Raw genomic sequence first — 15,468 nt, 5'->3', positions numbered from 1 at the left:
AGGGAGACAACGTTTCAGAAAAGGCATTGTAGCAAACCAAAAAAGAAATTTTAAGCGCAGCAGAGTAACCAGCGCACATACCTGTTAGCTCAGGTGAGTTTAAAAGGCTGCTGTTGATAACAAGGGCATTTGCTAAATAGATGGTGTGTGTGCAACAATATACTGAAAGGTCAATTATATTGTGCAGCTTATCTCACCACCTGTAGTTATTTAGGTGAAAGCTCCAAAATGCTTGCCTAATATGTCTGTTTATCCAAAAGGAAGTAAAGAGGGAGAGCTAGAAAGATAGCATTGCGTTACATTACATGGCAATGCAATGCACAGTTGCTGAAGTTGAACCAAAATGAGCTTGTCATCTGGCTTCTGCAACTTTGAACATGAAAAATCCAATGAGGAGAAGAAAAGCAAAGCCAAAGAGTCCATCCCAAAATCCGACAAACAAGCAAAATGAACAAAAAACATTGAATTCAATACTTTCTGATTTTAGAAACTGCATTAAAGAAGGGGTGCACCGGTCCTGGAGATACTGCAATACCAGGTCAATGCGTGGAGTGGACAGAGCAAGCTCTTTTTCCATCTCCCTGTTCTAAAAATCCATTTAATATATGGTCCCCAGATAGGGGACGTATCAGATATTAAACTGATAAGAACAGATTTTTTTAATTTGGCTATCCCCTGCAGAGGGATAAAACCGTTTATTAAAACTTTAACAAATTACAAGCATAATTACACAAATACCAAACGTTAAAAGACAAATGAAATTTACAAAACAAAAAAATACAAAGATTTTAAATAATTAGGTTCCATTGGTCAACAAGCCATTTTTTGGAAATATGTACATTCTTCTTTTTGTCAATTAAATAATAAGTATACATTTCACATAAACATAAACTTAAAACATCATTCACTGATAAAACATCTTGTTTAAAAATAGCAATGTTGCGCGCTTTCCAGAGAGATGACTTGGCGCAGTTCACTGTCTTCCAAGCCATTGTGTACTGGTCCATTGTGGGGCATTCCATAAGTCCGTATAGCACAGTTTTATATGTAAAGTCCTTGAGGTCTGCCACCCTTTCCAGTAGGGGGAGCAGTCTTCTCCAGAAATCCTTTGCAAAATTACATGTCCATAATAGATGTTCCACCGTTTCCTCGTCTTGGCATCCGGCTCTTGGGCAGATGGCAGACCTCACAAATCCTCTTCTGTATTGGAATGCCCGGCAAGGAAGACAGCGGTGCATGCAACTCCAAGCCAGATCTCTCTGTTCATTAAAAAGATAAAAAACGTTAATCATTTTCCAGATAGACATAGATTTGTCATCATCATATCTGTCAACATTACATATTTCCTCACTTTTACGTATTTCTTTAATTAGTTTCTTACTATTTCTTAATTCCTCTATTTTCTTAGTCCCTAAATTAAAATCTGACACTATTTTCCTTAAAATCTCATAATGCGTCGACAAATTAAAAGCATGGGGCACAGAAATATTAACTTCATACCATCCAAACTTTCTCATAAAAAATCCTGTATTAAAACGCATAAAAAAGGACCAATAGTGATTCTTAAAAAGGGCATTAAAACAGTAAACGAACAGATGGATTAAAAGAAACCTATTAAAATCTGGAAAATCTTTACCACCTTTTACTTTTGATTTCATCACGATTTCTCTTTTCAGCTTTTCCATTTTTGAGTTCCAAAAGAAGGTAAAACAGGTTTTGGTTATCTTTTTTAAAACATTAACAGGCGGGGGGAAAACCATGCTAAGATACAATAAAAGAGGTAAAATCACCATCTTTAAAACCAATACTTTACCCTCCATTGTAAGTCTCCTCATGTTCCACATACATATTTTCGTATTTACTTTCTGTGTAACTGTTTCCCAACTATTATAACCATCATTATTTTCAGTGAATGATATACCTAAAATGGAAATGGATTCGGAGACATTAATTGGTACATCACGTAAAATCATCCCCCCAACACTTAAAATGTTACACTTATTAAAATTGATTTTAAAACCAGAAGCTAGGCAAAAGGATTGCACTTGATGGAGAGTGGCCGTAAGTGATGGTGCATCTGTACACAAGACCGCCACGTCATCCATGTAGCCTACAACCTTGGCCTCCAAACCACCGCTTCCAGGCAGAGGGACACCGCATATCTGTTTATTTTGGCGTATTGCACATAACATTGGTTCCAGTGCACAGATAAACAGTAGGGGGGACAGAGGGCATCCCTGTTTCACCCCTGACCGTAAAAATACCTCTTGTGTCTTAAAACCATTCACTAAAATCTTACTTGTACAATCCTTGTAAAATGCTTTAAGCGATAGTAAAAACCCTTCTGGTATGCCCATTTTCTCTAAAACTTTAAAAAGATAAAAGTGTGAGACACGGTCAAATGCTTTTTCAAAATCAATAGATAAAATCGCCATTTTCCCCTTTCTGTCTTTCACATCCTCAATACAGTCTTTCACTAAATTCAGATTGTCCCATATACTGCGCCCCGGCACCCCACACACTTGATTAGAATGAATAACTTTGCTGATGACTTCTTTTAGACGATTTGCACAAATTTTAGCCATTATTTTATAGTCACAATTTAAAAGTGTTATTGGTCTCCAGTTTTCTAATTTTGATTTATCGCCTTTTTTGTATAGGAGGGAGACTTCACCTTTCTTCCAGGAATTTAATAAAACCTTATTATTAAAAACCTCAGTAAACAAATAAAACAAATCATCTTTTAAAATATCATAAAAACATACATAAAATTCTATTGGGATGCCATCAGGAGCAGGGACCTTTCCAGTTTTAAAACTTTTAATAGTTTTTAACACTTCTTGTTCCGTTAAAACTTGGGATAAAAACTCTTGGGATGCGGGATCTAAAACAGCTGTTAGTCCTTGCAGCGAATCATCCATTAATTTATTATCTATATTTTTTCCATTAAAAAGATTAGAAAAAAAAAACTCAACTTTACCCAGCATATTTTTTATATTATTCTCACCATCTATATGGTCAATTATCACTTTTTCTTTTTTATTTTTCCTAAAAAAATATCTGGAACACTTTTCATTTTCTTCTATATGTTGTACTCTAGAACGAAAAATTATCTCTTTTCCTTTTTGTTCTAGCCATTTTGAAATCTCTTCTTTTAAGTTTGAAATATCAAGTTGTACATCTATCCCATTGTCTCTGAGCTTAAATAATGTTTGTAGGCGGGTATTTAAAATTCTATATTCTTCATATTTTTCTTTGGCTCTACATATACTCTTTTTAATAAAAAAGTCTTTTATTTTTACTTTCATTCTATCCCACCATACACTCATAGTCTCATTTGTTTTTTTCCCTTTTCTACATTTCCTATAAAACTCAATAAAATCTGATAAAATCTGCGGGTCGGTTAAAAGGGATACGTTCATTTTCCAGCTTTTCTTACCACATTTTTTGTTGTCATTTACTTTTATGGTAAAGGATAAAAGTTTATGGTCTGAAAATATATTAGTTAAAACTTCACATTTGGCAGGTATTGTTTTATCTGAACCAAAAATAAAATCAATCCTAGAGCTACAATTAGCATTGCTCCAAGTGAAACCGGCGTCCTCTGGGCTGTCACTATGACACTCTTTATATATGTCTATCAATTTAGCATCTTTGACTATATCATGTAGCATACCTGAGGTTTTATCGTAGTTCCTGCTTACAGAGCTGGAGCGCCGGTTTTCACCTTTTAAAACACAATTAAAATCCCCTGCTAAGATAAAAGGTTCAGAGTTATTAATAAATAATGGTAAAAGATCAAGCATTTCGGCTCTTTCATTTTTCTCTGGGGATCCATAAAAATTTAAAAACTGCCATCTAATACCATCAATAAAAGCTTTCACTAATAAAATACGACCTGGTAAAATTTCCTGAATAAAATCAATTAAAACGTTCCCTTTAAAAAGTATGGCTACACCCGCTGATCCTGCAGCATTTGATCCGGACCAGACAGATGGCCCACACTTCCACTCATCTTTATATTTTTGATATGACATTTCATGTGGGATATTACATTCTTGCAGAAAAAATACAGATGCAGTAAAACACGTAAAAAAATTAAAAAGAGCAGTTCTTCTCGTGTTAGATTTTATGCCTCTCACGTTGAGGGAAATACCTTTGAGTTCAGCCATCATTAGAAAATGTAAAAATTTTACTTAGGTAACTAAGAGCAACGGATTTACCTGTCCGATGAACCTGATCAGACCACTGGGCTTGCGCCTCCCTCCTCATCTGATAGTATCGTCACGAGAGTCTCCGTGGAGGAGGAAAGATTACCACATTTATATAAACCCGACGCTACACTGGCATAGCTCGGAGGGCTGGCTGGCAGAACCCGCTGGGTCTCCATTGGCTGGCCATGCAGTTCCTCATCAGGTGGGTCCCCGAGGGGTTCCGCCGCCCCTGTTTGACCTGTAGAAGGTCGTCCTATAGGAGGAGGTTGCGCACAAGGCAGAGCCTCTGACTCTTCAGAGGCAGCAAGATCCCGTTCCCCACCTGTAGCAGTGGAGACCGAAACCTCTGAGGGTCCAGCGTCCACGTCCCCTTCTGGAGAAGTGTCCATCTGTTCACCTCCTGCTGCCTCCTCCGAACCACCCTTTTTCTTTTTCTTAGGACCCACCTTTATCCACTCAGCGCCCTCAGCCCTAGGAGACCCAGACTGGGCATGGGCTTCTGTGTCGGCCTTTTGCCGGTCCCTTTTGACCTTACCAGTAGTGCCCTTCTGCTCCTTCTCAGCCCTCCTTTTGGACTCCCGCAGGTCCTGCAGCCAGGTTTTGGGATTTGGTATTTTACCTGTCATAGACTCTGGAGACACTTCACTATTTGGTACGCTCTTATTGTCTCCAGAGGCTCCAGGTTGTTGTTCCTCCTCCTGAGGGGTGGTCTGATCTTTTGGTCCTTGGTCGGACGTCTTGGACTTCCCCTTTTGCTCATCTTCCCGAAATCTGTGAGGGCAAGAAAAATAAAAGTGACCTGGAGTCTGGCAAAAACTGCATTTCTTTTCCTTAGGGCATTCTTTTGTCTCATGTTCTTCACTAGCACAATTTCTACATGATACATGACAGTTTTCTTTTGAATGACCATAGCGCCCACAATTTCTGCAATATACTGGCATCCCAGAAAAGAAGAAATCCCCATTTGTTTGCCCAATTTTGAAACGGGCAGGGGGGAGCCGTATACCACCTGGTGTATTTGGATCTCTTGTACACTTCACAAGGAATTTCCACTTAGATGTCCATATGTTATATTCGTTTATTATCTTCCCAATACATTTAACACTTTTAAAATAAATTGCTAGAAATGACATTACTTCTGGAGCAGAAACAAAGGGCGAAAATACTTTTACAATAACCAGTCTTACCTCATCCAGGACGTGCTCAACAATTTGTATCCCTTTCAAAACAGGACTATTTTCAACTTTTTTTAACTTTTCTAGTACATCTCTAAAAATACCTTCTCCGGTGAATGTGATGTCATAGTCACCTCTTCTGGGATAATCCTGGATGGAGAGAATTTCATTCCTTTGTACGCCAAGAAGGTTCCTGAGCACGTCCTGGACTACATACCCTAATTTCCTCATATCCGAGCCACCCGCCGTGAAGTGAACTCGGATAGAGTTTTTTAGCCTCGCATAAAGAGGCACGAGGTTAGGGTCAACCTCCATGGAAAAACGCAACAAGGTTGCAAATTGCAGCCGCTTGCAATCTGCGCTCCCAGTGTTCTTGCAGCGAAAAACACCTGGAAGCTGGGGGATCGCAACTCGTTACCCTGGGACTAAGCCCTCTCCCTAATAGCAGCAAGCAGGTTAAGTCCACCAAAGTGGACGATCCTGCCAGGCCAAGGAGAGGGGTACCCGAGTGCCCTTCAACCACAATCTCCTGCAATAAAGCACTTGATCGTAGCCAAAAGGCCGAGAAGCGATAACCAGAATTGGTTTCGAACTACGGAGCCACCCAAGGATCCTGAAGAGTCCATTTGTGGAGATGAGCTCCTGGACTCCCGTTAAGAAGACATGTTGTCAACCTCTAGATCCCTTACATGCCTGCACTTTTCGGCTTGCTGCTGCTGCAATCCACGCGTTTTAGATCTGCATAACTCCACCTCTTTAAACACAGCACCCTCACCCCCTGCTGTTCCCACCCGCCTCAACACCGTTGGAAGGGAGGAGAACCAATTAAGGCGGGGGGTGGGGTGGAACGAGCAGCTGTCTACCCTTAGCAGGAGGGCTGCTGATTACTTACCTCTCCTGCTGCTGCTGGCTGTCCAGCAGCAGACTGAAGGTGGCTGCTGCTGTGCGCAGGTATATAAAGGCTCAGAGCCTATTATGACACGCGCAGCCAGCGTTCCATTGCCACATTCCATCTACTGCAGGCAGGATACCTGGCTGGCTGAATGTCGTTGAGAAGCTCACATAGACCGCCATAAGCAACAGTTTAACAGAATGCCACAGACTAATCAACCAAACTTTTTGGGTTGGGTTCTCTTTTATAGTCTGCAGGCATTAATTGAAAGAAGTCAGTGTTCCAGCAGAGGGAGACAACGTTTCAGAAAAGGCATTGTAGCAAACCAAAAAAGAAATTTTAAGCGCAGCAGAGTAACCAGCGCACATACCTGTTAGCTCAGGTGAGTTTAAAAGGCTGCTGTTGATAACAAGGGCATTTGCTAAATAGATGGTGTGTGTGCAACAATATACTGAAAGGTCAATTATATTGTGCAGCTTATCTCACCACCTGTAGTTATTTAGGTGAAAGCTCCAAAATGCTTGCCTAATATGTCTGTTTATCCAAAAGGAAGTAAAGAGGGAGAGCTAGAAAGATAGCATTGCGTTACATTACATGGCAATGCAATGCACAGTTGCTGAAGTTGAACCAAAATGAGCTTGTCATCTGGCTTCTGCAACTTTGAACATGAAAAATCCAATGAGGAGAAGAAAAGCAAAGCCAAAGAGTCCATCCCAAAATCCGACAAACAAGCAAAATGAACAAAAAACATTGAATTCAATACTTTCTGATTTTAGAAACTGCATTAAAGAAGGGGTGCACCGGTCCTGGAGATACTGCAATACCAGGTCAATGCGTGGAGTGGACAGAGCAAGCTCTTTTTCCATCTCCCTGTTCTAAAAATCCATTTAATATATGGTCCCCAGATAGGGGACGTATCAGATATTAAACTGATAAGAACAGATACTACACTTGATCTTAGCCAAAAGGCCGAGAAGCGATAACCAGAATTGGTTTCGAACTACGGAGCCACCCAAGGATCCTGAAGAGTCCATTTGTGGAGATGAGCTCCTGGACTCCCGTTAAGAAGACATGTTGTCAACCTCTAGATCCCTTACATGCCTGCACTTTTCGGCTTGCTGCTGCTGCAATCCACGCGTTTTAGATCTGCATAACTCCACCTCTTTAAACACAGCACCCTCACCCCCTGCTGTTCCCACCCGCCTCAACACCGTTGGAAGGGAGGAGAACCAATTAAGGCGGGGGGTGGGGTGGAACGAGCAGCTGTCTACCCTTAGCAGGAGGGCTGCTGATTACTTACCTCTCCTGCTGCTGCTGGCTGTCCAGCAGCAGACTGAAGGTGGCTGCTGCTGTGCGCAGGTATATAAAGGCTCAGAGCCTATTATGACACGCGCAGCCAGCGTTCCATTGCCACATTCCATCTACTGCAGGCAGGATACCTGGCTGGCTGAATGTCGCTGAGAAGCTCACAGAGACCGCCATAAGCAACAGTTTAACAGAATGCCACAGACTAATCAACCAAACTTTTTGGGTTGGGTTCTCTTTTATAGTCTGCAGGCATTAATTGAAAGAAGTCAGTGTTCCAGCAGAGGGAGACAACGTTTCAGAAAAGGCATTGTAGCAAACCAAAAAAGAAATTTTAAGCGCAGCAGAGTAACCAGCGCACATACCTGTTAGCTCAGGTGAGTTTAAAAGGCTGCTGTTGATAACAAGGGCATTTGCTAAATAGATGGTGTGTGTGCAACAATATACTGAAAGGTCAATTATATTGTGCAGCTTATCTCACCACCTGTAGTTATTTAGGTGAAAGCTCCAAAATGCTTGCCTAATATGTCTGTTTATCCAAAAGGAAGTAAAGAGGGAGAGCTAGAAAGATAGCATTGCGTTACATTACATGGCAATGCAATGCACAGTTGCTGAAGTTGAACCAAAATGAGCTTGTCATCTGGCTTCTGCAACTTTGAACATGAAAAATCCAATGAGGAGAAGAAAAGCAAAGCCAAAGAGTCCATCCCAAAATCCGACAAACAAGCAAAATGAACAAAAAACATTGAATTCAATACTTTCTGATTTTAGAAACTGCATTAAAGAAGGGGTGCACCGGTCCTGGAGATACTGCAATACCAGGTCAATGCGTGGAGTGGACAGAGCAAGCTCTTTTTCCATCTCCCTGTTCTAAAAATCCATTTAATATATGGTCCCCAGATAGGGGACGTATCAGATATTAAACTGATAAGAACAGATTTTTTTTTTTTTTTTTTTCTCCTCAGACGAGGAAATTCCACAGTCTATGGAAACCAGACAAAGGAAAATTCCATCAAAACAGCTGCGTCAAATCCAATACGCAATTTGCTGTCCCCATCATCATCGGAAATATTTATTTCATATTTCAAAACAACAATAACAAAAATCAAGAGGTACTAACAATATATCTCCACTTTTTAACTTTCCATATTCCCTCCGCATCCACTTCCCCTCTCCTCTTTTTGTCCCATAGGAAACACACATACATCTTCCCCAAAATCACCTTCACACTATCCTTTACAGCAATTTCCTTCCTTTTAAACACATACACATTCCTCACATCCCATAACACTTCCTTTATACATGCAAGCATCAACCACAAGACTCTTTCCTTCGTCCCATCACATATTCCCAAACCAAACATAAACAACTCAAAAGACAACAAATTCACACCACACAATTCTTTACACAAAGGCCCCATTCTCTCAATCACATCTCTAGCATACTGGCAATTCCAAAAAACATGCAACACACTTTCCCTTCCACCACAGCCATTTCTTGGACACATTTCACTCCTCACCAAACCTCTATTCCTCTGAAACTCTCTCACAGGTAATACTCCATGTAAAGACTGCCACACAACTTCACTCTGTTTGTTGGTCATACCACTCATCCGCACTTTCTTCCAAACCTTCTGCACATCACCACCCCTAACCATATTTATTCCACATTCTACCTCTCTACATTCAATCATCCTATACACAGCCTTCTTATTCTCCAGCAATCTCACATCTGCATCACACAGTTCATACCTCACCAAAAACTTATAAACCCACACATACCATACAGGCACCTCAAAAGCAATCGGACATCGCAAATCCCTTTCTTGCCACTTTAAACGAAACAAATACGCTCCAAATAAATACCTACACATAGATGAAAACTTTCCATCCGCCCTAATCACTTTCAAAACAAACACAACGATATTCACACCAAAAAACACGTCCAAATTCGGAAAACCCAAACCACCTTTTTCCACTCTTTTAACCAAAATTTCTCTCCTAGCTCTCTCCATTTTCGAGTTCCACAAAAAAACAAATAAAATTCTATTCAAGCTTCTCATACACATATATCCTGGTGGAAATACTACCGCAATATATAAAAATATTGGCAACACCACACTCTTAACAATTAAAATCTTCCCAAAAAAGGATAAACTCCTCAATTTCCAAAAATTCAACTTCTGCTCAACTTTTCCTTTCGCATCATCCCAACTTTCTTTCCCATCCAAACTCTCTGAAAACTTCACACCCAAAACTTTAATAGGTCCATTCACTACATTCACACCTACATCCCTACTTAAACTTCCGCCTCCAAAACCCTTACACTCACTCTTTTCCCAATTCACTTTAAACGCAGATGCACCACAAAAAATAGACACTAACAACTTCACCCGCCTCACCGAACATTCAGAATCACATAATACACACACGTCATCCATATAACCACTCACCTTCCATTCTTTTCCTCCACCTCCCGGCACTTGCACACCACGAATTACCTTATCTTTCCTCAGCATACACAACAATGGCTCAATTGCACAAATAAATGCTACAGGGGACAAAGGACACCCCTGTCGCACACCCGAAAACACATTCACTTTCCTACCCACATACCCATTCATTAAAACACAGCTATAAACACCCGCATACAAACTTCTCACTCGCCCAACAAAATCAGCCGGAAAACCCATTTTTAACAACACTCTGAACAAAAAACCATGCGACAACCTATCATAAGCCTTTTCAAAATCCAAACTTAACAAAAATACACTCTTCTTACGACCCATGCAATCCCATAGACAATCTCTTAACATACACACACACTCATGAATCCGCCTCCCAGGTACCGCACAACACTGCTCATCCCCAATCACACTCTCTATCACATCACGCATCCTATTAGCCATAAGTTTTGCATAGATTTTATAATCACAATTAAGTAACGTTATTGGCCTCCAATTCCTCAGACTTTTCAAATCCCCTTTCTTAGGAATTAACACAACCATACCTGCACGCATACTCTCAGCCACCTCCATGTTTCCCCACATATACTTACATACATCCACAAAGTCCTTACCAATCACACCCCACATCACACGATAAAATTCTACTGGGAGGCCATCCTCCCCCGGCGTCTTATTCAAAGCCATACTACACAGAACCTTCCATACCTCATCACCAGTCACCTCACCCATCACTCTCTCTCTTTCTGCTTCACTCAACTTACTCTCTAACACACTCAAAACATCATTCTCCAAACATTCATCCCTCTGTTTCACTGCATACAGATCCTCATAAAACTTAGCCACCTCTTCACACATATCCTCTCCACTCACCTCACTTCCATCTGCTCCATACACCACGCTCATACTCTGTTTCTTTTCAAAAACTTTTTTAAAGAAAAACCGAGAACATTTCTCATCCTGCTCCATCTTATCAATCTTTGCCCTAAACACTATGCTTCTCCCTCTCTCCAACAAAAACTCACTAATCTCCTTTTTTACCTCTAAAATATCCTCCTCCACCTCAACTCCTCCTTCCCTTAACTTATACAAAACGCTCAACCGCGCGTTCAGTTTAACAAAACTCTCTCTTTTAATTGCTGCATACTTGTATCCTAAATTTTTAAAGAACATTTTTGTTTGTTTCTTCACCCAGTCCCACCACTCACAAACATTCCCAAACTCATTTTTATGCTTACACCATTCTTCATACCGCCTTTCATACTCCTTTCTCACATCTTCATTCTCTAACAGTTTAACATTTAACTTCCACAATCCTCTCCCAAACACTCCATCAACTTTTATATCCAACTCACACAACATACACACATGATCTGAAAAAAGAACGTTTTCCTGCCTATAATTAACAGAAACCATATTTTTAGAAATAAAACAATAATCCAATCTGGATTGTACCCTACCACTCTCAGAAAAGAAAGTGTTCAACAAAGGATTCATGTTACACACGCGCTGCATATCACACAACCCAAAATCATTCACTAACTCCAATAATGCTTTCCCAGACACATCCACATTCACTCTCCCCACATCACAGTTCATATCACCCACAATTACCACAGGTATTCTTCCTGGAACAAAAAGCTTAATTTTTTCAAATAAATTTTTGCGCTCATTTTTTTCAACTGGCGCATAAACATTAATAACACAAAACTTTACATTCTTGTATACAAAATTAGCAAGGATACATCTCCCCACCTCAATAACCAAATAATCACTCAAAACAACCTCCCTTCCTTTAACCAAAATACCCACACCATCATTCTTATTACATGCACTCCCCGACCACACAGACGCTCCATAAGACCATTCATCCCCTTTCACACCATCCACTACCCCACATTCTTGTAAACAAAAAATAGATGCATTTTGCATAGCTAAAAACTCAAAAATAGCAGCTCTTCTTACTTTACTTTTAAACACTCTTACGTTTTGGGACACTATGGTAAATCCCATAATACTTCTACTCCTTCACCAATTACACAAAGAAATAGCCTTTGGCCTAAACCAAAGCTCACAAGAGGACAAAAAGAAAAAACATTTACAATATTATATGGTGACACTATCCAGCACCACCACTATCCTCCTCCGCCATCAGAACAGAACAGCTGGTTTCCGACCCGCTGGCTTCACCAGCCACACTCCTCATTCTGGCAGTTCTGATCTTCCTCTGAGGCTCACTAAAATCTGCATCATCACTGCCCCCACCATCCTCCCTACGACTCTTCTTTGCACCCCTATCATCCTCCGAAGAAAAATCTTCAGTGTTTTCAGGACCCGAAGGGTGTTCAGGACTGTCGGGTTCCGAGATTTGCACTTCACATCCTGTTGCGTCCATTGCCTCTCCAAAAGTCATCATCTCAGGCAGCTCTGCTTCCACCACTTTCCTAGATATTCTCGCAGACACTGCCTTTTTCTCCACCTTTGCCACTTCCCTCCAGAACTCCTTTTCTTCCCTCCGCTTCTTCCTCATTTCTTCAGCAGAAGAAGAACATGGTCTCAGGGACACCTCCTCTGGCGCCGTAGAGGGAGAGGCTCTACCAGTTTCCCGCCTCCTTCCCTCTCTCTCCTCCCTCTCCAATCTTTCCAGCACTTTCAGTGCGCTTGCCATCTGCCTCCTCTCCAGCTCCTCCTCCTTCTGTTCTTTATCAGAACGTCTAGGTGCACTCATAGGACAGTCCTTATACATGTGATCACTACTCCCACAGACATCACAGGACTTGGCCTCTGGACACTGGTTGGCCATATGCCCCTCCTTTCTGCAATTTCGGCAACACTGCCCTTTAAGGCATGTTACCATGGTATGTCCGAAAGAAAAGCATCTACGGCAAAACATGGGCTGGCCTGGGTAAAAGAGGAAACCTCTATGGCCTGCAACGGAAAAATTTGATGGAGGGTGTCTAAAGCCCCCCACACTGTCAGGATCCCTTTTCAATTTCACACGGAATTTATACTGACAGTTAAAGATTCCTAGACAATTGACTTGCTTCACTCCCTTCCGCACATATTCACAGTAGCGAGAGAGGAAGCACTCCAGCAGCTCAGGGTCTGTAAAAGGGTTATAGACAGTCACAGTCACCTCCTTTTCTTGCAGACCAAACAAAGGTTCCCATCTAACTCCTTCCAAGCAGGGGTCACTAGAGTGACCACGGAGCCACTCAAAGACATTAAGGCAAACATCCTGGTCCATAAAGGTAACGTCATAATTACCTTGACGTGAAAATTCGTTGACACTGAAGATCCCAGAACGTCTTGCTCCAGCTTTGCCTTCAACGATGTCTTGGACAATGAAAACCACGTTGTTCTTGTTCTGGTCAGATGGATCCACGGACAAACGGATGGTGTTCTTCACAAAAGACATCTTGGATTCTGTCGGTATGGAATACCACAGGAAAAAGCAGAAAATCCTCCACAAAAGGGTCCGGATTCCTCCAGGAGACTCGCACCAATCAAGGTACAGTCATACGATCGCAGCCAAAAGGCCGAGAAGCGATAACCAGAATTGGTTTCAAACTACGGAGCCACCCAAGGATCCTGAAAAGTCCATTTGTGGAGATGAGCTCCTGGACTCCCGTTAAGAAGACATGTTGTCAACCTCTAGATCCCTTACATGCCTGCACTTTTCGGCTTGCTGCTGCTGCAATCCACGAGTTTTAGATCTGCATAACTCCACCTCTTTAAACACAGCACCTTCACCCCCTGCTGTTCCCACCCGCCTCAACACCGTTGGAAGGGAGGAGAACCAATTAAGGCGGGGGGTGGGGTGGAACGAGCAGCTGTCTACCCTTAGCAGGAGGGCTCCTGATTACATACCTCTCCTGCTGCTGCTGCTGCTGGCTGTCCAGCAGCAGACTGAAGGTGGCTGCTGCTGTGCACAGGTATATAAAGGCTCAGAGCCTATTATGACACGCGCAGCCAGCATTCCATTGCCACATTCCATCTACTGCAGGCAGGATACCTGGCTGGCTGAATGTCGCTGAGAAGCTCACAGAGACCGCCATAAGCAACAGTTTAACAGAATGCCACAGACTAATCAACCAAACTTTTTGGGTTGGGTTCTCTTTTATAGTCTGCAGGCATTAAATGAAAGAAGTCAGTGTTCCAGCAGAAGGAGACAACGTTTCAGAAAAGGCATTGTAGCAAACCAAAAAAGAAATTTTAAGCGCAGCAGAGTAACCAGCGCACATACCTGTTAGCTCAGGTGAGTTTAAAAGGCTGCTGTTGATAACAAGGGCATTTGCTAAATAGATGGTGTGTGTGCAACAATATACTGAAAGGTCAATTATATTGTGCAGCTTATCTCACCACCTGTAGTTATTTAGGTGAAAGCTCCAAAATGCTTGCCTAATATGTCTGTTTATCCAAAAGGAAGTAAAAAGGGAGAGCTAGAAAGATAGCATTGCATCACATTACATGGCAATGCAATGCACAGTTGCTGAAGTTGAACCAAAATGAGCTTGTAATCTGGCTTCTGCAACTTTGAACATGAAAAATCCAATGAGGAGAAGAAAAGCAAAGCCAAAGAGTCCATCCCCAAATCCGACAAACAAGCAAAATGAACAAAAAACATTGAATTCAATTCTTTCTGATTTTAGAAACTGCATTAAAGAAGGGGTGCACCGGTCCTGGAGATACTGCAATACCAGGTCAATGCGTGGAGTGGACAGAGCAAGCTCTTTTTCCATCTCCCTGTTCTAAAAATCCATTTAATATATGGTCCCCAGATAGGGGACGTATCAGATATTAAACTGATAAGAACAGATACTACACTTGATCTTAGCCAAAAGGCCGAGAAGCGATAACCAGAATTGGTTTCAAACTATGGAGCCACCCAAGGATCCTGAAAAGTCCATTTGTGGAGATGAGCTCCTGGACTCCCGTTAAGAAGACATGTTGTCAACCTCTAGATCCCTTACATGCCTGCACTTTTCGGCTTGCTGCTGCTGCAATCCACGCGTTTTAGATCTGCATAACTCCACCTCTTTAAACACAGCACCTTCACCCCCTGCTGTTCCCACCCGCCTCAACACCGTTGGAAGGGAGGAGAACCAATTAAGGCGGGGGGTGGGGTGGAACGAGCAGCTGTCTACCCTTAGCAGGAGGGCTCCTGATTACATACCTCTCCTGCTGCTGCTGCTGCTGGCTGTCCAGCAGCAGACTGAAGGTGGCTGCTGCTGTGCACAGGTATATAAAGGCTCAGAGCCTATTATGACACGCGCAGCCAGCGTTCCATTGCCACATTCCATCTACTGCAGGCAGGATACCTGGCTGGCTGAATGTCGCTGAGAAGCTCACAGAGACCGCCATAAGCAACAGTTTAACAGAATGCCACAGACTAATCAACCAAACTTTTTGGGTTGG

The 15,468-nt window shown here is 41.9% G+C and overlaps 4 non-coding genes across 4 annotated transcripts; all 4 read right to left on the bottom strand.

Moving 5' to 3' along the window:
- Positions 1 to 501: 501 nt before the first annotated feature.
- Positions 502 to 687, bottom strand: LOC141231415 (U2 spliceosomal RNA). Its single transcript, XR_012297820.1, has one exon. It is a non-coding gene; the product is annotated as a U2 spliceosomal RNA (small nuclear RNA).
- A 6,384-nt stretch (positions 688 to 7,071) lies between these two features.
- LOC141231244 (U2 spliceosomal RNA) lies at positions 7,072 to 7,262 on the bottom strand. Its single transcript, XR_012297653.1, has one exon. It is a non-coding gene; the product is annotated as a U2 spliceosomal RNA (small nuclear RNA).
- A 1,109-nt stretch (positions 7,263 to 8,371) lies between these two features.
- LOC141231453 (U2 spliceosomal RNA) lies at positions 8,372 to 8,561 on the bottom strand. Its single transcript, XR_012297845.1, has one exon. It is a non-coding gene; the product is annotated as a U2 spliceosomal RNA (small nuclear RNA).
- Positions 8,562 to 14,716: 6,155 nt separating this feature from the next.
- On the bottom strand, positions 14,717 to 14,907 carry LOC141231243 (U2 spliceosomal RNA). The gene has a single exon (XR_012297652.1). It is a non-coding gene; the product is annotated as a U2 spliceosomal RNA (small nuclear RNA).
- Positions 14,908 to 15,468: the final 561 nt, after the last annotated feature.

The sequence above is a fragment of the Phyllobates terribilis genome, unplaced genomic scaffold (genome assembly GCF_046119375.1).
Source record: "Phyllobates terribilis strain yellow unplaced genomic scaffold, ASM4611937v1 Scaffold_505__1_contigs__length_1300667, whole genome shotgun sequence".
Taxonomy (NCBI): domain Eukaryota; kingdom Metazoa; phylum Chordata; class Amphibia; order Anura; family Dendrobatidae; genus Phyllobates; species Phyllobates terribilis.
This window is presented reverse-complemented; position numbering and strand designations above follow the sequence as displayed.